The following is a 27,704-nucleotide window of genomic DNA, read 5'->3' as shown; positions in this document are numbered from 1 at the left end:
CAATCTGAACCTCATTAACGGAGAACAGCGGTGGTCCGTGAGGGTAGACAGGCAGCTGGATCTTTACCGATAGATACGAGACATGTTGCTGCTACCTGGGTCCTACTGCCTCCACCAGAGCCAGCGGTTCATGGCAGTAATTACACACTGCCCTTATTATCATAATATCCTCCTGGCATTTAGACTAGACACCTATCACCGAATAAAATGTAGGGGCCTTTAAGAGCGAGTGAGTGAGGGAGAGATCTCCCAGCACATTAATCTATCATGAGCTAATGTGTTTTTCCCATTTGTTCCTTTGTACATCACCAAGTCGCGCGCGCACACAGCACACACACAGACACAGGCACACACAGGCACGCACACACACACAGACACACACACAAGCTCACCAGCGCGCTCTCACACTCAGACACGCTTGCTCTCTCGCACTCCTGCCTCCGATCTCCGATGGTTGGCTGGGCCTGAGCCACTCGGAGAAAGAAAGGAAAGAAAGAAAGAAAGAAAGAAAGGAGAGAGAGAGAGAAAGCCAGGGCAATAATGGGAAATACACCCTCTCAAGGCATGTCACTCTCACTATGTGCATCCATTCTTAAGTAGCAGGTATTTTTTTTTATTTGTGTGTTTTTTTTTCTCCTCCCTCCAACTGCTGGTACAGTATGATGATGCTAAGGAATTGGTGCTGCCGTGAGATGCTGATGCCGGAGTTGCTTGCTTTGAATCTGAATGGGGGCTGGGGGGATTTTGTTCGACAGGGGATGTGTTTGGGCAGGTGAAGGGGGAACAAACCCCTTCCCCCTCCCAAACAGCTACAAAGCAGGAATCCTTCCTTTCCCCTCTCCACCCTACCTGGTGGTAATGGTCCCAGGCAGGAGGGCTGGCTGCGGGGGGATGCTGGCTGTCAGATGCAGGCAGCATGGGATGTTAATCTGGAGCTTGTGGCCACTGCTGGTTGCCAGTATTGTTTTGTTGTCAGGGCTGCCTAGCTCCAAGGGGATAAAGTATCTATAGAGCTGGCTGTCCTAGAAATGCTGCTGAAACAAGGTGTGGGGAGTGGGATCGGGAGGCAGGTGTGGGGGAAGACAATGGGGTTGTTGGTGGTGGGGGGACAACGTTTTCTTTTTTTATAGCAACGTGGTTTTATGCGCTGTGTTGTTTGCCGGTTTGGTGGCTGCTGGCTTCTGACCGATCCTTTCTCTTTCTTTTACGGGGCTGGTGCTGATGCCAGCTGCTTTGGTGAATAACGGAGACAGATGGGTGCAGGAGAGAGAGGGAGGGAGATGGGCTGAATGGCTAATACCTGCTCCCTTGTCTTTTTCCAAGGTGGGGGGTGGTCAGGCACAATGTGCAGAGCAAGTGTTGGGGTTGTAGGTCGCCTGGGTGAGTTATTTTAAGCATCATTGAAGGAGGAGGGAAAATCTGGCACATCACCAGCTGGGGCTGGGAGCAGGAGGGAGGTGGGGAAGAGAAACTTAAAATAACTCTGGTTGCTTGCCCCTTTCCTTGATGCACCTTGCATCGGCTTTGTTCCTCGTGTGTGTGCAGGGTAGGAGGCGGCATGCTTTTCCTGGAGTTCGGCTGGGTGTGTGAGGCAGGGCTGTGGCAAGGCAGGTGTGTTCTCCATCTGTATGTGTGTGTGTGTGTGTGTGTGTGTGTCCACTTAAGGTGTGCTTATGTGTGTGCATTTCTGCACGTGCAGATGTTACCAGCAGGTTGCCCTTGTGTCACTGTACTGGCACTATCCAAGAGTCGGGCTCCAGCAGGCTGGTCAGGTGTGAGATAGGACCAGACTGTTGTTTTTGGCTGTTGATAGGGGAGAGGGCATGAGGGATTTTAAGGGGGTAGGGCTGAGGTTCAAGGACTCCCTTCTCTGTACCCTGCTGGGTTTCACGCCCTGTCGCATCTCTTTGCCCAGTGTCCTAACTCAGCAGTGCTTTCAGTCTTTTGTTCCCTGTACTTTTGCTCCTTGCTGTGATGAGACAGAGTAGGGGCTGCAGGGCTGTTTCTCTCTGCCCTACCCGCCCCCCCCCCCGGGCTCTCCCTGGGGCTGGGGGTTGTGCTCCAACTGGGTGGAAGTTCCTTTAAGGGGTGCTTCACCCTTGGCATGCACATGGCTTGCTCTGCCCGCAAGGGCCCTCAGGAGGGAGTGTGAGAAGGAGCTGCTCCCCTCCCCCAGCAAAACAGGCTGCCATAGCCTGAAGCAGAGCAGGGTACAGGGCAGGAATGAGGTTCACTGGGAGCTGTGACTGCCTGAGTTCAGGTGGTGAAGGGGGAGGTTATATTGCTGCTGGCACCACAGCTTCTGGGCCCCCCTGCCAAGGGAGACCACTCTTCAGGGCATAAGCAAACCCAGTAGCTTATTGCCCCAGCTCTTCCCTGCCCCTGAGGTTGCTGCTGTGCTGTTCAAGACTTTTGACATCAGTCACCTCTGCCTCATCTGGTGCTGCTCTTTCCTGCCAGCCTCATTCTGACAGGTGCATTGCCCAGGCAGAGAGATGGGAGATGCTCTCGTGTCACCCTAGTGTGCCTCTGCTTTCCTGACACAGCTCTGTCCAGGCCCTGTGTGCCCTAGAAAGAAGGGCCCTGGAGTCCCCCCTCCCAAAGTAGCCACAGATGTGATGCTCCCCTCACTGAGGCCACCCAGCCCCACACTTGTTTCAGCCCCAGGGCTCAACACCCTTAGTGATGAATGTTGCCCCTATGCTGCTGCCTGGGCTCCGGGCACCCCTGCTTCTTTGGAAATGGCTCCCTGCATGCTTTGTCAGAGCCCTTTGATTTCCTGAGGAAGAGCATGATGACTGCAGGCCTCCTTGGGGCAGGAGAGGGCACCTGGTGTCCCTAGGCCCAGGCAGAGTGACCAAATGGGTAGTGGCAATGGGCAAAGGGGATTTTATTCATGGCCCAGCTAGGGGTGAGGGATGCTTCCCCTCTTCCAGGGAGCTCAAGTCTGTTGAATCAGTCCCAGGTGCTCTCTGACACTGCTTCACCCTAGCGTCTTTCAGCATCACCTTTCAGTAAATGATCCACCACCACCCATGCCCCCGAACTGGTGCTGAGCTCAGTTGGGGTGGGACATAATGGTCTTCGGCAGATGTTTACTAAAGCCGAGCAGGTCAGCATTGCTGCTGTGACTTGGGCCTACATAATATAGTTCTCCTAACAAAGGCCCAGCCCTGGCAGGTCACTCCTTCTCCTGGCTTGCCCTTCCCCCAGTCACTACTTGACAGCAAGTCTATCCCATCTCAAGGAACCAGAGTTCGAGGGATGCTGCGCAGTGCACAGTGACTACTCAAGGTACCTTGTTAGGATTGGATGTCAGATGAATTCAGCCTCAGCTCTCTGGAGCTAGCCATGGTACCAGGCATTGGCAGGGATCCGCTCTAGCAAAGGCCCATTGTAAACCAGCAAGCGTGGGAATGGAAACAGCTCCTTTGGCTGCTTCTGGGACAGGGGGAGGTGACAAAAACCCCAGCAACCCAGGATTAATTATAGAAATTGATTCTTTTCTTTGCCACACATTGATCTGTTCTGTGCAGTCATTGTCAGAGACAGCACAGCTGCTTGCCCCACCTTCCCCCCTAAGTGAAACATCCTCCTTGCGCACGCGTGCCACCCCCCCTCCTCACACACACACACTACCCTCTGTGCTGTTGATTGAAGCCAGGGATGGAGTGGGGAGAGACGCAGAGACATCCTTCTCTAAACATCGCTTGCTCTGTTCCTGAGCCAGCTGTGCGTCTTGGAGGAGGGGGCAGTCTGGATGGCCAGGGAGGAGGGCTCCTTCTCAGGTTTGAGGAGAGGAGGGTGTGGAGGAGAAGGCAGACGGGAGATGGAAACAGGAGTCCCCAGAGTGCAGTGTGCATCGGCGAGCTTCATTGAGTTTCCTGTTGTTAATATTTTATTTCCTAGTGTGTATGTGTGTTGGAAAGAAAATGAAAGGAGGCTGCATGCCAGGGAGCATGTGTTGGGTAGGATGGAGTGTGTGTGGGCTGTGTCCAGGTGGTCATGGGGGGAAGTTGGAGATTACAGGGGTGGATCTGGGATGTTGGGGCAGGGACAAGTATGAAGGCAGGGCCAGGACTGGGAGGGAAGGTAGTGGCAGGAGATTGGAGTTGGGGCTGAAGCAAGTCAGTGTTGGGGGATGGGTTGGGAGGCAGGTGCTGTCTGGGGAGGTGCAAGGAAGAGGTTGGGAGAAAGGGATGGTGTGGAAAGGTGGCTAGCAAGCAGTGGGTGTGTCTGGGATGTGGTGGTGGGTGCATGCAAGTATTGTTGAAGGCAGGGCTGGGGCCTAGCGGCAGTGAGGGTGCATCTGGGAGTTATGGCCAGAGGTTGGGTGGCATGGATGACAAGCAGGAGGTAGTGGCCATGGTGGGAGGATGGTGGATTAGTATGATGACAGTTGCCACTTGGCAGTGCTGGGCACTCTGAGCTGTGTGGACATGCACATGGGGGAGGCTTGTATAAACCTCCTTTGGCCCATGGACTTTAATGTTGTGCTGACATGCCTGTTCACAGCCCCTGGCACTACTGCACAGTGCAGATCCCTGTTAGCTTGGCTGCCCTGACCTGTGTGGCTCTGCTTCCTGATGTCCCCTTATCTCTTCAGCCCCCATTTGCCAGTCCCCTTGGCTGGCCGTGGTGCTGTTTGGTAACCACGAGTCCCATTGTCAGCTAGAGAGTGTGGGGATGGGAATAGCTCCCTTGACTTCTTCTGGGACAAAGAGGAGGGGACTAAAACCCTGTGATTTCATTGTCATCTCTCGGTGACAGGAAGGTGGCCTCTGCAGCAGCCTCAGGTGTCACTGGTTTGGCCCATGCCCTCTGACGGTACTGGTTGTCTAAGAAGGCCGATCACTTCCTTGGTTTTTAAGACCTCTTCCTCTGCTGGACCCTGTAGGAGGAGGCCTTGAATCAGATGCCACTGAGATGTTGGATCTTTGTCAAAGCAGTATGACAAGGACTTGGAGCCCAAATGCTTGGGACTGGGCTTATACAAAGATCTAAGAGCCCCCAGGGGTCTGGGTGGCATTGAACTGGCAGCCAGGCAGGGTACGTTTTTCTGTTCTCATTATAGGCTGAGAAGCTCCTTTTTTTCCCTTGGTGTTTCATTATAATTTGGGGTAGGCTGGGAAGAGGGGAAGCACAGGGTGGAGAGCTGAAACTGGGAAGGATTGGTTCCATAGACATGTGGAGGATTCTCAAGTCAGCCAGCTGAGCTGACCTGCAGCTCATAGTTTGCTCTATTTGCATGTCAGCCGGAAAGCTATGCTGGCTGCCATAATAAATACTACTGTTTTAATTCATTGTTATTAAACCCGCCTTGGGTGAGGGGAACTGCAGTTTGAAATCTCTTGGTTGGGGGGTGGATCTGGGGTTAGATCGGTCTTGCAAACCTACTGGACAGCCTCACGGCTCCTGATCTCTCGAAGGTCCATCCGTCCCTACAGCACCATGGGCTGGGACCATCCATTCTGTTAGGTTCAGGTTCTTCCATGATGCCTGTCATGGCCTGACAGAGCTGGCTTTAGGGAAAATGGCACCCTGGGTGAACTTGTATTTTGTCCCGTCTTCCTTCCCCCCTCAGTCAGCAGTGCTGCTTCAGGCAAAGGCAGATGGGCAGGGGTGTGGGACAGATTCTGGTGGGGAGGCAGTGACGTGGTGTACCAGGTAGGCACTGCTGCTGTGTGGGAGCAAGGTGGGTGGACTGGAGCAGGTGCCACCCCCACCTGCATGTGCCCATCCCAGCTCTTCCTGAACAGCAGCTGGAGGCAGGGAGTGGGCTGGGCTGGGTTGGGCACCTCTTCTCCTGCCTAGATTGGGGAATCGGCCAGGGTGGGACAGGGCAGGGGGAGAGTGCTGCTGTGAGCGTGGGCTGCTCACACATGTTTGTGCATTTGTTTGCGTGTTTGGTGCCCCCCTGACACAGTGCCCTGAGTGGTTGCCCACCCCTAAGGCCTGCTCTGTGGCTTGGTGTATGATCACGTTAAGTTAACATAGTTAGTGCCTGTCACGTGGGGCTGTTTCTTTCTCCTTTCCTCTTGCTGCATTGTACCTGGTTACAAACTACCATTGCAGTGCCCAGAAGCTAGGTCCTGGGCTCCTGCCCCTGGAGCTGTAATGAGGATGAGGAATTTTTAACCTTAGCAAAAGACCAGGTGGAGGCAGCAGCTGTTGTGTGGGTCCTGCTAGAGCCCTTCAGAGGGCTCTGGGCCATAATGTGTTTGAGGCCCAAGAATCAAGGTGGACCACAGTCCCTGAACAGGGCTTGGATCCAGCTATGCTAGGAAGATGTGCATGCGCACACCCACACAAATGCACACTCATTTGCACATGACACGGTGACTTGTTGCAAAATGGCAGGTTTGCTGAGCTGCATGGTTGAAAAGTTTCCTTAGGGCTGGGTACCTTGCCCAGGAAATGGAGGACATGCTACAGTCTCTTTTTCCTTCTCCAAGTCACTGGCCCGTGGGAGAGTGGTGTGGAGCCTCAGTGTTAGCCTCTTTCGAGGGCTGACTCCTTTGGGTCTGGAGAGGGGATGGGGCCTTAAGCCTATCTCTGAGGCTGCAGACAACTATAGTATGTGCTCCTCTGTGGGTGGGGTGAGGGTGGGGTAGAATTCATTCCTTCCTTTATCCAGCAGGGATATCAAACTCATGCAGTTCTGTGGGCCAAATCTGGACCATGGGGCTTCCTACAGACAAGATAACCTGCAAGTGGTGGAGACGGCGTTAATCCTTGGGGCTGCCGTAACCACTGTTTCAGCACAGCTCCTTAACCCAGGGAGTTAATGCTACTCCTCCCCCTTTTCCCCTGCTTGCCAGTTTTTAATCACTAAGAACCCCAGTTCTGGGAGTGGTTAAGAGGAGAGGCAAGTGGTGTTAACTCCCTGGGTTCCAGAGCTGCGCTGAAACAGCAGGTCTGGCAGCTGCATGGATTAATGCCATCATCGCCTTTGGAGCTCCACAGCCATGGAGGTGGGATGTTTGACACCCCTGCCTTCCAGCATTGGCAGCTCCCCCCAGTGCTACAGGAGCATATGGGCATTCTCAACACCTCCCACCCATCAGCCAACCTGGTATCTCCTCCTGCACTGGGGCAGTTGGCTAGAGCCAGGCCTCCACCCCCACCCCACACCTCCCCTTCCCATGGTTTTAAGTGGGAAGAGCTCTCAGTAAGGGAAAGACCGAGGCTTAAACATTGCCAGCCTGTGAGGGCACCTGCCTCTGTTCAGTGCTTGGCTTGTTCTGTCTGGCTGAGTTTGGGGAGCTCGTCTACATAGTTCAGAGCCACCCAAATCCAGCGTGGCAGGTGCCCTGTTGTATTGCATGGCAGCTCATCCTGGCGTGGAGCCCGTGACAACCCTGCTACGGGACAGTCCCAGCTGATCCACTGGCAGTCCCTTCATTTGGGAGGTGGGGATGGAGTGAAGTAGGGTGCTTGCTTTGCTCATGCATGGGGCTTGCTCTTCAACCAAAGTCCTTTATTACAGTCACCCATCTCCTCCTCTTTGCCTCTGGGCTCGGCCTGGGCTGCAGGTGCAGCGGGGCTCTGTGAGGCACTCAGCAGAGGCACTTAAATGCTTGTTAAAAAATTACTAATTTGCTTCTCTGCCACCGCACAGGGATAATAAAATTTTGCTGTCAGCTGTTTTTATTTTATTTTTTTCCCTTCGTTTTTTTTTTTTACCCCCACTGCTGCACAAATTCTGCTTTCAAAACACATGCAAATGAAGGAGAGGTTTTTTTTTTATTCCATTTCAAACAGAAGGCCTGGTGGAGCTGATCGGTGGGGGCGGGGAGGAAGGGAAAGGAAGAAGAAAAACACTTGTTTCTTTTTTTCCCCTATGCAGAAATGTTCTGATTACATAGGGAGGGCAGCAAAGGGAGAGGCTGCTAATGAGCTTCCCGTACAGCTAACCCAGCATCTGCACCTTGTCCCCAAATTGCAGGGGTATGTTGGAGCAAAGCGAGGACAGGATGCTCCTGGAATAGTCTCTTCTCCCCACTTCTCCCTACAGGCATCCCCCTCTGCCTCTGCACTTAAGCTGCCACAAGACATCTTGGGAGAGAGTCTCACTTCCTGGGAAGACTTATGACTTTGGTGGCATTTGCTGTGGAAAGTACTTACCACTACCCCAGTGGACAAGCCCCTCAGTTGTCCAAGTAGTTATTCTTAGAGCAGCTGCGTGAGGCAGAGAGCACAAATGGGTAACTGAAGTCCAGAAAGGTTGAGGGACTCATTCAAGGTCATGCAGGGGCGATGAAATCTTCTTGGCCTTGAATAGATTGAAGTATAGTTAGAGGGTGAAGGCCTGTCCCTTGCACTGCAGACAGGTTGACCCCTTTGAGTCTGCAAGTGCCTCCAAATGCAAGGATCTCAGCTACACAATTTATGGTGATGGGGGATTGCTTTTGGGCTTGCCCCCTAGCTTGCTCCTTTGGCCTTTTGACCAAAGAGTAGGGGGATTCTGAACTCCAAGGCCTTTGGGCTTGGAGGTTACACACATGATGCCTGCCATGGATTTGGGAGTATCTGAAGCTCCAGACTCAAGAAGTGCTGATGGTAGTGCCACACAGACTTGAATGATTGAGGTCTGCTCAGTTGAAATTTGGAACTCAATTCAGAACTGATTTGGCCCTTGAAACAAATTGTTAGTAAAAAAAACAAAACAAAGGTAATGTAGGAAGTGTGTAGCAGAGCATGGAATTGGCTAGCCCCCTAACCATCCAAATGTGCTTCCACTCTTGAGTCAGTTCTGGACCTAATGCCACCCAAGGCATTGGACTTGTAAAGAAGATATAGACCAGAAGTCCTGACCACTGGGTTGCTCAGATCTCCTCTGGCACTTTTGTGCAAGAGCAGGTCTGTTAATACCGTCTAATGCAGGAGTATCAAACCCATCTAGCCCCACAAGCTGGATATGGGGCACAGGGCTGTTCCGTGGTCTGGGTTATGCCCACAGACTGGCCCTACACGCTGGATCCAGCATGCAGGGCTGGGCTGGAGTTAGGGCTGCCTGCAGCATGCATCCTGGACTGGCTCTGTGTGCAGCATGCACCCTGGATCAAACCCATGTGCTTCGTGCAGTGTGGGCCCTGGACTGGCCCCATGCACTATATGCAGCGTGCATCAGATCGACTCTGCATGCCATGTGCCGCATGTGAGGCTGGTCTGAGATCTACAGGCAGAACCACGGACCACAGGATAGGGTTCTCTGGGCTGGATCCGGCCAGTGGGCCATATCTTTGACAGCTCTGATATAAAGGAGCTCAATTTTCTGCAGTATTCACAATAACACTGTACTGTCCTTTCCCGTGCTCAGCCCCTGCTATTGCAAAGCTGGTAAAATTGTACCATGGAAGCTAGTGGGATGGAGGAGCTGGGATGAGTTCCTTTCACTCGGGTTCCTCCTTACAGGTTTATTCCTGAGGTCATTGGAGGAGCCTGGTGACAGCCATAAGAATGAATCCAAAGCATCAGGAAATCCCCAAATCCAGGGGGTCTTAAAATTTAATCACTGAAGGGTCATTTCCAAGTGAAAGTCCTGGGTGGTAGGTGCATTGGACCATACTTTGGAAAGCCCTGTTTTGTTCTGTCTGCCATGGTACTTGTATCTCTCTTACTGGCCTGGAAACCAAGCATCTTGCCATCTGGAAAGTATCCATCCAGGGAGCTAGGAGGGTGTCCCCATTTCTCATATGGGAACTGAGGCACAGAGAGAGATGAAGTGACATGCCCAGAGTCACACAAGGGGTTTGTGGCAGAGCAGGTTACTGCACCTGTGTCTTCCAAGAGCCAGATTAGTGCCCCAATCACTGAAGTGCCTTTGTTAGCCTGTTATTCAGTTTATAATCTAGATTTAGGAGCATCTGGGCACAGAGTCCTGCCTCTTTGGGAAGGCTGTGTGTGGAATTTACCCTTGTGTTGCAGATGCAAAGTAGCTAGGAGATCCCGTAGGGAATATTTGCTATGACATGTGCAGAGCTGGCTTTGTTCATCCCAGCAGGAGCCAGGTCTGGGGTAAAAAGGATCACAGCAAGGGTATTTCTACATCCTTGCTGTCCTCAGAGGTCATAAGAGTCTCTGAGGATGGCTACAGCAGTTATGACCCAAATGAGGACACTTGTCCTGTGCCCTGTTGCTGCACTCTGTGCCAGGGGCTGATCCCTTGGCAGGTCCAGGTCGACAGTGGCACCCTGCATTCCCTCACAGCAGCTGTGTTGGGATGAGTTCTTCCCCAAGGGGACTTTTTACATAGCCTCCTCTACTGCTTCTTGCCAGGCTTTGGTCTTTTGGGAGAGGACACATAGAGAGCAGCAAACCCCTTGTAGGCTTCCAGCAAGAAGGCCCTGTGCCCTGTCCCTGGCCTCTCTTGGCTGCATATCAGGCAGCTATAAAGCCCCTGGCTCTCTATGTTTTCTGTAATTCTCAGGGTACATTTGTGCTGTAATCCTGGCCATGTTGTGTAGAGATGGCCCAACTGCCTTAAAACTAGCTTGTGTGGGGACTGAAGCAATGTAGCCTCTGCAACAAGATGCTCAATAGGGGCTGAAAAACCTGATGAGCTGGGGTGGTATCTGGGCAGTCAGCTCACATTGAGCTGCATGCTACTGCAGCCAAAGTGATGCAATTGCAGGGTAGATGTGTCCTAAGCCAGTTGAATAGGATGCACAGTCAGACCATGGCATATAACCCTTCCCACTGCTTCCCTCTGGGGCTGAGGTTGACAGGGATTGATTCTGGTTTGACAGGGAAGCCTGGGCAGGGAGGAGAGGTCACTGTGAATGTATTCTGGGTCCTCTTAGCTCAGTGCTCCAGCTTAGAGCTTCAGTGGTTAATTGGGCACCAGGTTTGATGTGATGTCTCCTATGCTCCATCAAGGCAGCACTGTGGCTACCTGTACTGGGGACCTACACAGTCTGGTGTGGCCAGGGCAGTGGAGGGGAGGACATTCTTATATAGGATGGAAGGGAGGACATTCCTATATATATAGGATAGTGGCAGGAGGATTCAGAGAAGGAGGAGACCCTTGTGGGGGCTAGGATGGCTGGTGTGATGGGAAAGAAGCTGCAGAACTGGCTGGGGGGAGCTGCCAGTGGTGGGAGCCAGTGGTGTAGCTTGTCCCTTGCTATAGATGCCCTCCATGCTCTCTTATCTGGCTGAGCTTGCAGACAGTCCCTTGGCTGGTGTTGCCGGATCTCTGCCACCCCAGAGTTTATATATTTCAATTACATCCTGTTTAAAGCCTCCACATTTTAGTGGGCTGGCTAGATTTATAGGCTGGTGCCTTGTAGTTACTCTTGTCAGCTCAGGTCCAGAGTCTGTCTGCTTCCCCTTCTGAGTCTTTTCTTCCCTTCTGTAGGCTGAGGCATTGGGGGTGGATTTGTCTTGTAGCATCCAGGGTCTCATCCAGCTCCTAGCCCCTTTTGCTCCTCTCTTGTTGAAGTGGTGGAAGCCCCATCACCCAAGTGATTTGCAGCAAGGCTGTATAAGCACTGCAGGAAACAACTCTGTCCTGGCTACTGACAGGGCATTTGGCATCTATGAAGGATGTTTCCCATCAGGCCAGCCAGGCCAGAGGCATCTTGGGCCTTGTTGGAACTAAGCTTGCCCTGGGGTCTCTCTGTCTGCTGTGGTTCTCTCTACCCACTTCATGAAATGCCTAAGCAGGTGGCAGAAACCAGGACAGGTTGTAGAATGGTCATCCCCCTGTCACATTAGACTGACCCACAGGCCTATGACCTAACCCACTATTCAGTTTTGCTGCTTCTTTCCAGCTCAAGCTGCCTGTTTCCCCACCCTGTTGCACCCATGGGAGGAGTATGGGAGTGACAGACCAGCTACGTTTAGTTTCTGACCTTGCACTGCTGCTACCTTCCCCAGAATGTGCACTGTGTACCTCCTGAGTATCCCACAGTCGTGACTGCTTTCATTGAATGGCCTATTCACTGAAGGATAGAGGGGTGGGAAGGGCTTCCAGCAGGATACTTTCTGGTGGCAGATGTCAGGTTATGGGATTTTTGTCGATGGCACGTTTTGAGCCAACATGGGATCAAATACACAGGGACAAGAATACCAAGGCTTATGTGCTACCCTTCCCTCCAGCTGACTGAGTTCAAGTGGGCTGTGCCAGAGGCAGCTGTAAATGTCACACATTGTGGCAGCATCTGGCTGGGAGACTTGGATGGGAGAAAAGTGACAGCACAGGTGGCTTGCAGCCATAAAAGTCTCCAGCACGGGTTGCAGGGTTTTGGTGCTAAACCTTTCCCCTTCTGTTGCATTTCTGCCCAAGATCACCTGGCCTTTATGAGACATGTGTTCCATGCAGCCTCACAAGGCTGGCAGGCAAGTCTGAGTGGCAAGGAGGAGAAGTGGTGTGCCTTGTCGAAGGTGACACAAACAGGCTGAGGCTGGGTGTGGAGGACAGTTTTACTGTGGTTAAAACACTAAATTAGGCCATCAGTTGGATTACTGGCTCTCCCACTGACTTCCAGTGTGACCTTGGGCAACTCACTTGGGAGAATGCAACTCAATTTTTCTAAAGTTGTGGTGCTCAACCTATGGCCTGCCAGCCAGATCCATCCCATGGCACTGGGGATCAGTGGCAAGCAGCTCAGCTCAGCCCAGTGTGTTTCCCTTCTCTGTCCTGTGTTGTGCTGCTGATTCCCTCTGCAGCCCTCCTTCCTCCATCCCCTGCCTCCCCTATGGCAGGTACTGTTTACCAGAGGTAAGCTCTCTCCCTGTCTTCTCCCTCTTGTCCCTACCTCCTGGAGGGGAGTGGTGGCCTACGGTACAACCAGGTGGCAAGCATCCAGACTACCACTCTAACAGGTTGAGCATGGCTGTTCTAAAACCCCTGTATGATTTGAAGTCCTGACTTTTCAATGTGATTTAAGAGCCTAAATCCTTTAGGCACTTTTGAAGGGGTTCCCTTCAATCTACCTGTCAAAGGGCAGTGTTGCTATGTCTTGATATCCCTGCTCTGTAGTTCTTCAGAGCAGGATCTGTCTCTGGCTGGGTGTGTAGAGCTCCCTGCCCGGTGAAGCTGCATTCTTATTCAGCCCCTCACAATGCTACTTCTAGAGATGTAAATCCCAGTCTCCTGGTCTAACCTGGAGAAGGACGGGGCATGGCAGCTGTTTCCTAACCTTGGGAAAGGGCACGAATAGTGCAGCTCTGTACCAGCCCACCCTCACTGCCTGCCGTCTCTGCAGGCTGTAACCAAGGCTAGAAATACCATCCATCTGTCAGCGTGGGGGCGGTGGCTAGGCCTGTGCTGAGTGACACAGTAATAGGGTGTGAAACAACCACCTGTCAGTTGACTTTCTTACTGCGGCTGCCATTATGTTTGGCAAGGGCAGAATTGGAGATGAATAAACTCTCCTTTCCCATGTTATTTGGAGTAATGCTGTCACAGCACTCATGGTTTTTTATTTGCCTGGGTGGCTTTATGTTAATGAAGCAGGCTCTTGCTCGCCAAAAAAAAAAAGTGTAATTTTGGATCTTCATGCATGGAAAAATACAGAGTTGAATCTCCAGGGAAGTGTGAAGGGAGAGGGCCTGAGGAACCCAGGCTGTGATGAAGAGTCTGACCCCATGTGTTGCAGAAGCAGCCCTGTCCAGGGCCAGTTTGCCTTAGCCCACTGCCCAGTGCTGGGATCTGTCTTCCCCTGTCATGCCCAGTGAAAAGCCAAGGGTTGGCAATGACAGTTGGCGTGTGGTCCATCAGTGCAGTTGAGAAATGGGGGGAAAGCACAGGAGATGCCTGTGGAAAGATGGTAGGATGAGAGAGGCTCTTGGAGCCAGCACTGCCCCCAACTGTGGGACAAGTGGCTTAAACTCACTGTGCCTCAGTTTCCCAGCTGGTGAAACAGGGTTGATAATATCAAACTCCCAATGTGAGTCTGAGCACTTCCAGATCCTTTGATAAGTGGTCCCAAAGAAACACAAAACATGGCATAGCCTTGAGTCAGGGAACTGGGCCACAAAGCCAGAGGCCACAATCTGGAGGCAAAGGTTGTGGGGGGTGGGCTCTGCTTTCATGGTTTTCCTGTTGGTGCTGGGAAGCTCTGAGTGGTGCAATTCCCGAAGGAGAGAAATGGGCTGGCTGAGTGGATCATTGTGCTACTCCTGTGGTCACTGGCTCTCAACCTCTTTTGACTTGAGGCCGCCCTCATTAGACTCAAGATCCCCTCCGAAAATGCCAGCTCAAAGCTTTCCCTCATCGTTTGACTATAGAAAGATAGTAGAGCACCTTCTTTGTTACAAAGAAGTCCAAAAGCTCACAAGAAGTCAGAATGCTTTTGACACTGCGGATTCCTATTGTAAATCTCTGGGTTTATCTTGTGAATCCAGTGTGGGTGATGGCGCACCTAATGGTGCTAATATTGTGTGGCCCTGCCTGGCACTCTTAAAAGGATCTAGCAGCACCTCAGGGTGGAAATCACTGCTGTAGCACCAGGGCTGCTTCTCTAGAGGCTCGGGAATGCAGACTTCTCTGAGGAAAACTATCTGTGGCAAGCACTCACTGCCTGGGAGACGAGAGGGGTGGGCTGGTTTCAGCTCTGTTCCCTGTTTGTGTGCAAAGCTCTTCTCTGGACTCCAGGGAGACTTTTGGCAGAATGAGGCATGTGGGATGTGTGCACATGACTATGAATGGAGCAGTTTTTCCTTCGTCTTCTGGAGGGCCTGGGTTGAAGCTGTTACCTTCATCCCAGCCTGGAATCTCATTTCTTCCCCTTCCCTTCTGCTTTCACCTTCCTCCCTTCTCAGTCTAAAGCCTCTGTTATTCAGTCAGCAGCCTTCTGGCCCAGGGGAACTGAATGCTTTCTCTCTACCCCATCTGTTATCCTGCAGCTGTGCCCCCCCCAGAGCATACATCTGGAGCCTGCTGCACCAGAGGTAGAGGTGCTGGGGTCAGGAGTTCAGCTCAGAGCTCCCACTTGGCTGGGCAGGCTGATGCTGCTAAGTTAGCCCAGCTTTGTCGTAGATGCTGAACCTGCCCTTTGCCAGAGCTGTGAGGTTCTTTGTTTGATTTCAGAGCTGGCTTTTCCTAGGAGAGAAGGAGTTACCAGGCTGCTTGGTCATAAGGGAGCAGGGCAATATTCTAGGAAGGGTGTGGGGCTAGGGAGGACAGTGCTTTACACTGCCATGGGCTTGACTTTCATACTGAGGTAGAGAGGAAGACCAGCCTCTTGATTAACGTATTCATCTCAGACCTGTAAGGATGGGAGCCAGATCTTTGCTCTGGTATAGACTCCCTCTCTGACCTGATTTTAAATCAATCAGTCCCTCTGCCTCTCAACGTCCCTTGTCTCTGATCCCTTTCCTTTGTCTGTTCTCCTTAGGACAGGGGCACTTGCTGCCTCTGTGTATGCATGGGCCCTCACAGACCAGGGCTCTGATCTCAGCTGGTGCTTGTCAAATATAAATAAGTCATAGTCAGCTCTGTTTTGGCCTCTCATCTAAAGAACCACAATTCCCATGCTGTTCTGGTTGGGGAGGAGGGCTAATTTCACCCCTCCTTTCCCTCCAGCATGCAGGCCCAGGGGAGCAGACCCTCTACTCCTTTCTTCCCATTCTAGCTTTCCAACCAATGCAACTAGCAGGCAATAATATCCACAGCAAGCCCTAGTTCCTGGCTATCCCCCTCCCCTACTCCAGCAGCCTCTCCATGGGCTGGTTACCTAAGAGTCTATAGCAGGGGATGGGGATGGGGGGAGGTTGGATGTGGGACCCTTCTCTAGGCACCACAGGCCTGCTTTAGGATGGTTTTGCTTTCTGGCACTCTCTGTCTGTTTTCACGATTTCATTTAATTTAGACATTTCCCCTGCGGAGCATCTCCAGCGCTGAGTGACTGCCTATTTATGTCATCGTGATGGGGGCACAGGGTAGCTGTGCAAAAGCCCATGCAATGTGACTACTGTGTCCACAAAGCAGGTCTGTGTGTTTAGGGGTGGGCAAGGGTGGAAGAGCTACCCATTGACCAGACCCAGCTTGGAGCAGCCAGTGACTATGGGGTTGTGTCTGTACTGCCTCTGTGGTGAGCACAGCAGTGGCACTGAGAAGTAGGTCTTATTCCTTCCCTCCTGCTCAGAATGTACCAGACCAGAGCCCAGAAATCAGGCACAGTAGCCCATGAAGTGCAGCTCTGAGAGTGCACCAGGCAGTGTACCCAGGATGGCCCCTCTGCCCCTGCAGTCATGTGTCTGTCGATCCCTTGCCCACTGCATCTAGGCCCCGTGTAAGGTCATTGTCTCCTGCTGTGGGTATAAGCCCGACTGGGTGCATGGGGCACCACACCCTGCACTGGGCACTCATGTATCCCAAGCTGCCGCCAGGCCCTGTTCCCATACCTGCAAGTGCACCAGGAAAGAAAAGGGCCAGGAAATGAGTATTAATGGGGCATATGCCAACAGCCAAGCACCTTGCTCCTAGAGCAGTAACAGCATGGAAGCTATCCCTTCCACAGTTGTGGCTGCCTTCTGCCAAGCTATGTAATGAGACATCTGTCTTGGAGTCAGCACCTCTGTTCTTCATGCCCCCATGCAAATGGCTTGGATATCCTGGTCTGTCAGTTGGGGGAAGAAGCTGCAGGATCCTCCATGCAAAAGGAAGATAGGACTTGGGTCAGATCAGCATCTGCTGCCAAGCTCCTTTCCCTCAGGGAAGGGAAGGGTTAATGTGCAGCCTCTGTGTGTGTGTAGGTTGTGGGATAGGAGAAGTTGCACCTGTAATTGGAGCTGGCCTGCCTTAGAATGCACAGTCCAGATGAGAATCACTGGGGCATGCTGCCCACCAGCTGTGGCTGGAATTGTTTTCTTTCAAACCCGGGGTTGCAAATGCATTAGCCAAGGAGAGGAAGGGAAGGGCTAGAGTTTGCAGGGAATGCTTATTGGATGGGAGATGCATCCCTGACCCTGGCACTCGCATGCTGCAGCTGCTGAGAAGGTGGGGGGGGGGCATGTTTGAGCTTGCAGTTGCTTTAGACCATTGCCAGATTGGCCCTACCTGGCATGGAGGATGGGTGTAGCCTCTGGTCTGTGGGAAGAGAGATCAGAGCCCTGTGGTTTGAACTAGTTACAGCATCCTCTTAGTCCTCCCTTCTGGAGGCTCAAGGCTTCATTTTGCACTGCAGGTTATATATGACCCTCCACCTCCATCCTCCACCCCCTCACTCCTATGCCAAGGGAAATGTGAAGGGCCTTCACATGTTCTTTGTGAGGCAGGACCATAGTGCAAAAAGCCCACTACTGTCAGTCAATCAGAATTTGAACCTAGGACCTTTGGCACCAAAGCACTTGAGCAAAAGAGCTGTATCAGCTTGCCTGTGGATAGCCATACACTGTGGATGAGCCATACACTTTACAGGCATGTGTCCCTGGTTTGTTTTCTGGGATGGGCCACCTTTACCTTAGAGCTTTGGTGGTGCGTTCTAGAGGGGTAATATTTGCTGCAAAGCATGGGCCGTATGGACTTTGGAGGCAGTAGGATTTTCTTGACGATTCCTTCTGGACCAACTGTATAGTTTAGAGAGATGTTAGATCAACTTGCAGGCACAAATTGCTTTTCTTAGGTCTTGGAGTGGGTGACATCCTCACATCCCAGTCCTACATGCTCTGGCCAGAAGTGGCTGTACTGGCCCTGCATTCAAACTGACGGGCCTCTGGAGTCCTGTACTGCTTTGTAGTTTGAGTAGCTGAACCATATCCATGATGAGGAGGTGACAGGGGCTGAGAGCAAAGAGTACCTGCTTACTTGAGGATGGAAACCAACATGTTCTCCTAAGGAAGGGTTGGAATGGGACCATATCCCTAATGTTCCTGGTAGACTTTTATCCAGGCATTTGGACATGAGTGTGAGGATGCAGATATGAGCTTTGTAGTTTCAACATGCACTTCCGAGGTGGCCACACAGCAGGGACTCAGCACCCACAAATGGATTATGGCTCCTGGAAGGAGCTGAAGGAAAATTCCCTGAGCAGGCACGGCAGAGTGCTGTTGTCAGTGGTCCTATGTTGCCCTCTCTTTAGAAACCCCACCGTATTGTATGAGGCTTACAGAGTGGAGAGGTGTGGGCAGGAGGATGGTGCCATCCATATTTCATGCTGCTAAGGTGACTCTGGGTGTGATGCAGCCCATGGGTAATAATAGACCACTCACAGCTCTGGTCAAATTTACTTCAGGGGCTATCACAGCCTTCAGAGGCATCCCAGAGCCCTAAATTTAGATCATTTTTGCTTCAGGCCTTCTCTGCTGGGCTTTCTGGAGAGACTCCCCAGAGTGCTGTCCTAGCATGGGTGGGTGGGAAAGTATCAGACCTAGGCATGATTCTTTAGTTCATTGGCAGGCACTTTTCCATAGTCCTGCTGGGAATCTAAGGGGTTCTTTCCCAGGACATTGTTGGGGGAGGAAAGGGGGGGTCACAGAGGTGTCGAGGTGGCCCCCAGCTCTGACCACCCCACACTGCATGCAGGTGCCCAGATCTGCAGGTAGAGGGCCATCCTGCTCCCCACCGTGGTGCCATTGTCTTGCTCTCTGGTGTGGGCACAGCAGGCTGTTTGCATTCAGCTCCATGCCTCTGCCCGGCACAGCCATTTGAATCCTGTCATCTCTTCTGACCTCTAGTGTTAAGAATACTTTGCTTTGTGGTTTCGGTGCTGCTTCTCGGCTGCCCTTTCCTGTTAAGGCACAGGGACGAGGGTGTGCGGGCATGAGCATGCACTCGTGTGAGGGCTAATCCAAGCACTGAGTCATGTGAAATAGCCCTGACATGATCATAAAGCGAAGGAGAGCAAAGAAAGAGAGAGAGGCTCTGGGAGCGTGCGTGAGTGCAACAGGCGGCCCTGGCATTGCCTGAGGACGGCGGGATCTGTCTCATTTTGAGAGAATTAATGATTCCAACATAATTTGAAAAACATTATATGGCTCATTAAAAACACATTGCCCAGACCAAACAGAGCGTCTGCCTGCTCCTGGGCCTGTCAGCCTGCACCCCCCAACCCTGTCTCCTATGCCAGGCAGGGATTGGAGACCAGGGGCAGTGCCTGGTACCTGCTCACAGCAAAGCAGCAGCCAAGGACTGGGGTCTGGAGGATGGGGTTGGATTCTCTGCCTACCCACATGACTGATGGGTGCCTGGTGAGAGATGGGAGAGGGGCAGCTATTAACCCACTGTTTCTTCTTCCTAGGGAATATGCTGAGGTCTTAGTTTGTTCTTCCTGGCTTGGAAGGTCCCTGGGTTTATGCCCAGATTGTTGCAGGGCATGAGAATAAGGGCAGTGAAACAGAAGGGGTGTTGGGTCCCGCTGGCTATATTGCCCAACGATCTCAAGATGATGGGGCCCTTGAAGGGCAGAGGAGTTGCTCATAATAAAATCAAGGAGTAGTGCCAGCCTTCTTGTAGGGGGTGGTAGGCATCGCTTCCAGCGTGTCACAGTGATGACGATACTTCTGGCTGCAGTCCTCCCCCTCCCCTTGCCTGCTTTGACTCCCCTCCTGTGTGTGAGCAAAGACCCCTCCTGCTTCAGCAGCCTCTCTCTGCAGTGGGAGGGTCATGGCATTGTACATGGGGTGTGCTGGGTGGAAGGAGGACTGGCTGCAGGGCTGACTCTGTCTGCCTGTGTTACAGGCAGGAAAAGCACCATGGGGACACACCCAGGTTCTTGATGCATGACCCAGGTTGTGGGCCGGAGATGGCGTCCATCCCGGGGTTCCTAACATAAGACCTTGGGGATGGAGGACAGCATTGGTGACTGCTGGGCACTGAGAAATTGCTCCTGCTGTCTTGCGGCCACTGAGGCTTCTCCAGGGCAAGCCGAGTTAGTGATTTTTTTTTTCTCCCCACAGCCCCCAACACACCACCTCCTTCTTCTCTCTTGCTGTTTCCTTTCAACTGTGTCTGTAGGGGGGGAAATCAAAGAGAAGAGCAGGTTGGGATTTTCAGTCCTGCCTCATCTACTGCACTGCATGCAAAGCAAAGCCTCTAAAGGACGCTCAAGGACACTACGATGGAGGAGCCCCCCCCCACCCTCGAACTCCTTGTGCTTCTTCCTTCCCAGGCTTCTGGCCATGCCCAGTTCCACCCCTGCCCTTTCTCTGTGCCCCTGTCCCCTGGCATTGGCCTTTGGATGTCCAGCACTTTGGCTCCATTGTTGCAGAGGCTCAGTTGGGTGTTTGGTTCTTAGGCAGGTGATAGCTTCTACACTCGCATCTATTTTCAGGGGACTGGGAAAGTGTGTATGTTGTTGGGGAGGGTCCAAGGTCTTATGGCACCTTGCATGGCTTCTATTTTCATAGATGTTTGGGTCGGAAGGGACCTTAGTACATCATCAAGTCAGACTCCCTGCCCTGGGCAGGAACCCAATCAGATGACCCCAACCAGGTGCATATCCAGCCTCCTCTTAAAAGACCTCCTAGGTAGGGGACAGCATGACCTCCCTTGGGGGCCCATTCCAGATTTTGGCAGCCTTTATGTAAAGAAGTTCCCCCTTATGTCTAACTTAAATCTGCTCTCCATCAGTTTATGGCTGTTGCTCCTAGTTACTCCAAGGGGTGCCCTGGTAAACAGAGCATCTCCTATTCCTCGCTGTCCCTCCCAATGAATTTGTAGGCAGCCACAAGATCCCCTCTCAGCCTTCTCTTGTGGAGGATGAAGAGATCCAGGGCCCTCAATCTCTCCTTGTAGGGCTTTGCAGGCCCCTAACCATACAAGTCACCCTCCTCTGAACCCTCTTGAGGTTGTCCACATCCCTCTTGAAGTATGTCACCCAAAACTGAATGCAGTACCCCAACTGTGGCATGACCAATGCCACATAAAGGGGAAGTATCACCTCCTTGGACGTGTTTGTCATGTACCTGCTAATGCATGATAAAGTGCAGTTAGCTTCACTGATCACTTTGTCACATTGTCAACTCATGTTCATCTTGGAGTCAGCAATGACTCCAAGATCCCTTTCCACTGATGTGCTGCTGAGAGAGTCCTCCCCCAGCCTATAAGCATGCTGAAGATTTCTTCTCCCTAGGTGCAGCACCTTGCATTTGTCCTTACTGAACTACATCCTATTCTGCTTCGCCCATTTTCCCAACCTGTCCAGATCCGCCTGGATTCGTTCCCTACCCTCTTGTGTGCTAATTTTACCCCATAATTTGGTATCATCTGCAAATTTGGACAGAGTGCTTTCCATGGCCTCATCCAAGTCACTAATGAAGACATTGAACAGCACCAGTCCAAGGACCGAGCCTTGTGTGACTCTACTGCTTACATCTTTCCAAGTCAATACTAACCTATTCACCACCACTCTCTGGGTGCAACCTCTAAGCCAATTTGCCACCCACCTGACCATGTAATCATCTATGTCACAGTTGCTCAGTTTATCTATGAGGATATAATGAGCTACCGTATCGAAAGCCTTCTTAAAATTCAAGCAGATGACATCCACCTTGATTCCTGCGTCTAAGCATTTTGATCTGTCAGGGGCCAGTTTCCTGGACAAGTTGGCACTAAGTCAGGGTTTCTCAACCTTTTTCTTTGTGAGGCCCCACCTAGCATATTCTAAAAACTCCATGGCTTGCCTGTGCCACTCCCTGCATGGGAGAGGACCAGCCCAGCTCCCCGGCCTAGCCCACAAGGCCCCAGGTGCAGCAGGCAGGGCTTGCTAGGGGGAGCCCTGGGGCCTACTTACCTGAGTAGCAGCAGCATGAAGCCTCACCTGCCAGGCTGCAGTGCTGCCTGCAGGATGGAGGGTGGGTGAGCCCACCCCTGCCCCTTCCTTGGGACCTGCTTCAGCCCTGGGGGGGGATGAGGTTGCTCCTCTCTGCACCAGGCTGATCTTGGTGGACCCCCTGAAACTTGCTGGGTGGCCATGGACCCTGGTTGAGAATTTCTGCACTAAGTGACATCCCCAGGGTCCATCAGATCTGGGCCCCACTGAGTAGAAAAAGAGTGGATCACTAAGACACATCTTCATATTGGGATATGTATATTAATGGGTCCTAACTCCTGCAGTTTGTTTTGCAATTGTTCCTGACCAAATTCCCCTTCTCCTGCATCCTTGGGTGGTTATTATGTTACCTGAGTGCGCAGCATGGCACAACTGCTTGTGTCTGGTATGGTGGCATGTTGACCACTTGGTCTGTGATAGATTGGATGGAAGATCTGAAGCAATGCAGTGCAGCAGGTGGCATAATGAACGGGACCTCAGACCAGCAAAGTACATTAATGGAGCTGCACGCATGCTTCAAGTTATGCATGTGCTTGGGTTCTTTACTGGTTCAAGGCTTAAACCTGGAGAACTGGGAGCCAGGTTGCCTGGGTTCTCCTCATACCTTTGCCATTCTGTGGCTCTATGATCTTGAGTGAGTCATCAATCCTTTTTTTGCTTCTGTTTCTCAAGCAAGATAACTCCAGGAGGGTTTAATGTTTAACTGCTAATAATTAGCACTCTGTTTTTAAGGAGCTGAGCCCTTCAGGAAAGGGAGTCTGTATTACTTCCTTTCTGCAAGTGAAGAAACCAACTCACCGGGATGGAAAATGATTCCCTGCAGTAGCAGAACAGAGGAGAGAACCCAGGAGTCCTGACCCCCTCCCCACCAGGTGGTTCTCTTTCGACAGGCAGGGCTGAGGGATGCTGTAGCAGGGCTCCCCTCTTCCCAATCAAGTGAGTCCCAAAGAATGGGTTGGAGAACCGAGACCACAGGACTGTGTCTCTCTAATGTTCTTCACTCCTTTCCCATTGGGGGTTTTGCACAAGAGGGATCTTGTTTGGGTCTTACATGCACACACTGGTGTTTCCCCACCTCACACACTTCATTCTGTCAATAATGAATAGATGAACCAGGGCAGTTCACTAAAATTCATTAGTGCTGCAACCAGGGGTGGATCCAAGGGAGTGCAGTGGTGTGGCTGCACCCCACTTCAGATTGGATCACATCCCAGGAGCCTCTGGGGGCTTTTTGTCCCCAGACATGTAAGAACCTCCCTCCTTTCCAGAAGTACATTCCCGCCCTTCCCCTCCCTACTGCCCTGGGTGTAGGGGATCCCTCTGAGCTGCTCAGGGGTAGGTTCAGCTGAGAACAGTGACAGCAGCAGAGGCCATGGGAAGGGGAGGTTCCCCCTTCCTGTGCCTGCTTTCTGGGGGACGGGGCAGGGTGGGGGAACCCACCCCTGACCCATCTCCGGTGTTACCACTGTCACTGTTCCCCGCTGAGCCCAGCCCCTGCCCAGCTGGAGCCCAGGAGGGACTTTGAAGCCTGGGAGAGTGGGGAAAACAGTAGCAGGGGAGAGGGGAAGGGGATGTGCCTCTGAGCATGAGGAAGGAAGGATTCTTACTTGCTTTGGAGACTTTAAAAAAGTCCCCAGGGACTCCCACAGTGCAATCTGAGCAAACCATTAGGTTGTGGGGGAGGAAGCTGGGAGCTGGTGTGCAGTCATACCTACAGCAGGGGTAGCTGTTCTTGCACACCCCTTTGCCAAATCCTGGATCTGCACCTGGCTGCAGCCCAGGGGACAGGTCCATAGTGAAGGCACTGGACTAAGACTCCAGGGCATTATGTTCTGTTTTGTGTTCAGTTCTCTGGGGCACTGTGTTCAGTTCTTCACTCCCTGTATGACCTTGGGCACATCATTTCATCTCAGCTGGCCCCAGTCTCCCATCTCTAAACTGGAGAGAGCAACTGTTCCTTTCACTCATTCTTAGTTATGCTCATGTATTTGGCTTGCCAGCCCTCTGGGCCAGGATCTGCCTAGCCATATGTGCTCAGACTATGTCTCATCCAACAGAGCCCCGGTTGTGGCTGGGTCCTTGAGATGCTACCGTAATATGATGGTTCCATGTTTTATTCCACAACATCCCTAGGACAGCATGAAGCATGGTGATTAATAATTAAACCTGAACTACAAGTGTCAAAACAAAAGAACAAAGCACATTTAGGGAAATGTTCCCATTGAAGGGTTTCTTCTTATTGTGTTGTGGTTTTTTTTGTTTGTTTGTTTACTTGCTCCTTTGCAGAATCCATTCATGAGTCAGAACTTTCTAAATTCCTAGTGAGACCACAGTCAGAGCCTCAGCAGGGCAGGACCACTTTACAAACACCACAAGAAGATGTAGTGCAGTGGGAAGCAACATTTTTGGCAGGTGTGCCACAATTCAGTGCTGCACACTCCCTGAGAGCCACTTCAGTCCCCTTCCCCTATCAAATCTGCTACTCTGCATTCTGCTTCCTGCCCTGAGCCCCTGCCCAATCTGCTGCTGTTTTCTGTTTTCTGCCCTGTTTGCTGCTCTGCTGCCTGTCTCTTCGCTGTTTTGCCACGTGCCACACACAGAGGCTGCCTCTGACACTTATGGTATGTATGCTGCAGGTTGGCTATCCCCGCTGTAGTGCATTCGTAATAATATGAGGTGCATCCATCCTCATTTATCCCACTGCTTGTTCTCCTATGATAGGGGTCATACGTGTTCTTACCTTGCATCAGTTAACATGCAGCAGCAGCAATAAGGTTACAGCTTAATAAATGCTACGTGGTTTATGGGGTACCCATGAGGTAACAGGCTAAGATAAGGACTCTGTGGCTTCTGGGAGGATACCTCAACTTCCTAATTCTTGTTTAAACCACAAGATGCCTTCTCCTTTTTGGGATTTTGTGCTCAGCTGATGGCCACATTTTAGCTGACAGGTAGTGCGAACGCACCCATATTCCTAATGCAGGTACAATCCTTGGGACTTAAGCACGTGTCTAAGCACTTTGCTGAATCAGGGCGGACTTAAACAGATGTTTTATGTGCTGATTTGGAGCCAGAATCGCACAGCTTCTCCTTCCCATCACATGGCTCTGGGCGAGGGCGGCAGAACAAACTGACAACTACTCTGTAGCTTACTGAACTCGGGCTGTCGGCTGAGCCAGCCTGAATTTTCTTTTTCAGCAGTGATGACTGCCTATAATTTCTGCTGAGGCCAAAGAGAGCTGCAGGGTCTCAGGAAAAATTGGGATGCTTTTATTTAGGTGCCAGGCTGCAGGGACCCATGTTGTACCATTGATCCTGATCTTGTGCTGGGAGCGGGGTCAAAATCCTGTGCTATCCAGGGTTGTAGCCCTATCACCAGGCCATGGTCTCAGCTCTGTGCAGTGATCAGTAATAAACTCAGAACTCTTAGTGAATACATACATTACAGAAATGCCTCAAGGGTCTAATGGCAGTGAGAGCATTTTGCTAGGTGTTGTATGAATACAGTCCCTTCCAGTCACGTAACTGGAATGGGGCAAACTGGGGCAGCCCAAAGCATGGACTTGGAGGGGGTGGGCAGAAAAAAAACAGCTGCTACTGAAGATGTGCTGGTAAGGGTGGTGGCAACTAGATGTTGCTACTGCGCATGTGTGTGGCAGCTGCCTCTGGTGCCTGGCTGCATTGTTATGCCTCTGGTCCCTGCTCCAAATAGACAAGATAGCGTGGGATTAGAAACAGAGGACCAGAGCAGGGAAGTGACTTGCCCCAGGTTGCTCTAGAGGTCAGTGGCAGAAGGGGGATTAGACTGCAGCTCTTTGCAGACTTAGTGCTGCGCTATGCTCTCTGGGTCTTGCTGCTTCTGTGCCTTTTACTGTGGAGGGCACTGATTTGGCAGTGGTTCCTCCAGGTTGTCTCTGTGCAGGGAGTCAAACTTAGCACTCTCCCCCTATACATTGCCCAAGTACCTTTCCCTTCCTCCAGCAGCAGCTGGTGGGAGGGACAGGACTTCTTGGAAAAGGCTTTGCCACTTGTCTGAACCCATAGGGCCGTGACCCAGAAAGGCAGTGATGGAAAAATTGATGCCCAAGCATGGATACCAGGGATCAAAGCGGGGGTGATGGAGCTGGGGCAGGGGGTGTCAGGGGTGGGGGAGGGAGGAAAATGTCAAGTTGCAATGATGGCAGTGATGGATGATGAGAGCAGAGCTGCTGCTTGGAACCAGGCGCAGCTCCCTCTGCTGCTGCCAGCCTGGAAAGAATGAGGCCCTTGTGAGAGCAGAGGCCTCCTTCCATCTCTGCTGCTCCCCCCACCCTCCCCCCCAGCCACATGGACTTGAAACGAGATGCACAGAGGGTGAAGAAGAAAACAACCCCGGTCCCTAAAAACAAAGGATCCAAGGCAGGGCTAGGGCTGTGTTTTCTGTTTTCTACATGCCTGGCACTGCTTGCCCTCATCAGCTACAAGTCAAAAGGCTTTTCAGTCTTCAGGCCTAATGGGGGGCATAGGGTGGCTGGGGTCCCTTAAACCTCACACACTATCTTTCTATTCTTCGAGGGAGCAGAGTTACTTTCTGGAGGGATAAATACCCTTCCCAAGGGATTTAAATGCTGCTGCTGTTGGCACTGGGGTTTCAGTGATGACAGCAGAGCCAAGCCGGCTTTTCCAATGCTCTTTGCTGCCTTTGGGCTGTGTAGTTAAAGAGGGATGATTCCCAGTGCTATGATGCCAGTTAGGATGGGGGGTGTGGGGTGGGCGGCAGCCTCACTGAAAGGAGCTGTGCAACAGGCAGAGTGCTGCCATGGGCTCCAGCATGGTACTAGTAGAGCCAAATTCCCCATGTGGCAGGATGGCTGAGTCCACGTCTGTGCACGGGTGAGGGGAGAAGGAGCCTGTTGGTTATGTTTCCTCTGCTCAGATAGGCTCTTTGCACCCATTCCTAACGTGTGTCCCACACAGATGCATCCTGTCAGGAGGTTAAATCCCATCTGGGGAGAGGAGGTGCAGCTGTCCAGGATGAGTAATTGCCAGCAATGAGTTCAGGCTTAGCCCCGTCCCACCTCCCCTCAGGCCTTAAGTGTCTCTGGGCTATGGACATCACTGGACAGAGCAATGGGCATTTCCAGAGCCACAGCATCCCTGCACTGCGAGACCTCTGGTGAGTACAGGACTCTCTAAGCAGACTTGTGCAGCCTCAGGCCAACAGCGAAGCCATCAGAGAGCACAAGCAGGAGGATTTATTGCTGAGGAGTCGCAGAGAGCTTGTCCAGGCCCCAGGGGAGCGAGTGGGAGTTGGGTGTTTGCTTCATTTTGTGACAGTGGCTCATCTGTCTTTCAGTGCTGTTCTCTTTCCTCCCATTCCGGTTGAACGTGGCAGTCGGGATCGTGCCGGGACTGGCACGTGGTTCTCTCAGCTAGTGCTCTTCTCCCCGGCCTCCTCCTGCCCCTGCGCTCTGGTCTGAGCAGCCAGTCTTCATCCCCTGGGTCTCTCATGTCTCTGACATGCAGGCTGGTTGGCTGTTTCACTAGCATTGTGCGTGGTATGTGCCATGGCTGCCACAGGCAAGAGTTGGGAGTGTGTGAAGGATTAAGTGATTCCTCTGTCTGTGCTGCTGAACAAGCCCAGGGCCAGATCTCCATCTGGTGTAAATCCATCCCCATTCATTTTGCTGGAGCTATGTGCATTTACACCAGCTGGGAATCTGGAGCCTCATTCTATGAGGTGCCTTTGCCTTTTGCTTATGGAGAGTGTGTGTTCTCCTAGCCCAGCTCCGTCCAGAGGCGCACATGTACACAGAAATGTATTCGCATGCACGCAGTGGACACAGCAACTGGGGGGTTGGGCCATCTGGTCCACCAGCAAATTTTCAGGCACTTCGTATTATTATCAATAATAATAATATTGTAATGTGAAAGTTATGTGTGTAACAGCAGGAGGAACCAGGGGGCAGTCCGCAGAGCTGTGCTGATTGTTAATTTGGACTG

The 27,704-nt window shown here is 52.0% G+C and overlaps 1 protein-coding gene across 1 annotated transcript in view; it reads left to right on the top strand.

Moving 5' to 3' along the window:
- The first annotated feature begins 310 nt into the window (after positions 1-310).
- Positions 311-27,704, top strand: part of SRCIN1 (SRC kinase signaling inhibitor 1) — a 200,067-nt gene continuing 172,673 nt past the window's right edge. Inside the window, exon 1 of the mRNA XM_019550251.1 lies at positions 311-603. The gene's annotated coding sequence lies outside the window, so the exon portion shown is untranslated. The remainder of the gene's footprint in view (positions 604-27,704) is intronic.

This window comes from Crocodylus porosus, unplaced genomic scaffold (assembly GCF_001723895.1).
Source record: "Crocodylus porosus isolate Cpor-Errol unplaced genomic scaffold, CroPor_comp1, whole genome shotgun sequence".
Lineage (NCBI taxonomy): Eukaryota > Metazoa > Chordata > Crocodylia > Crocodylidae > Crocodylus > Crocodylus porosus.
This window is presented reverse-complemented; position numbering and strand designations above follow the sequence as displayed.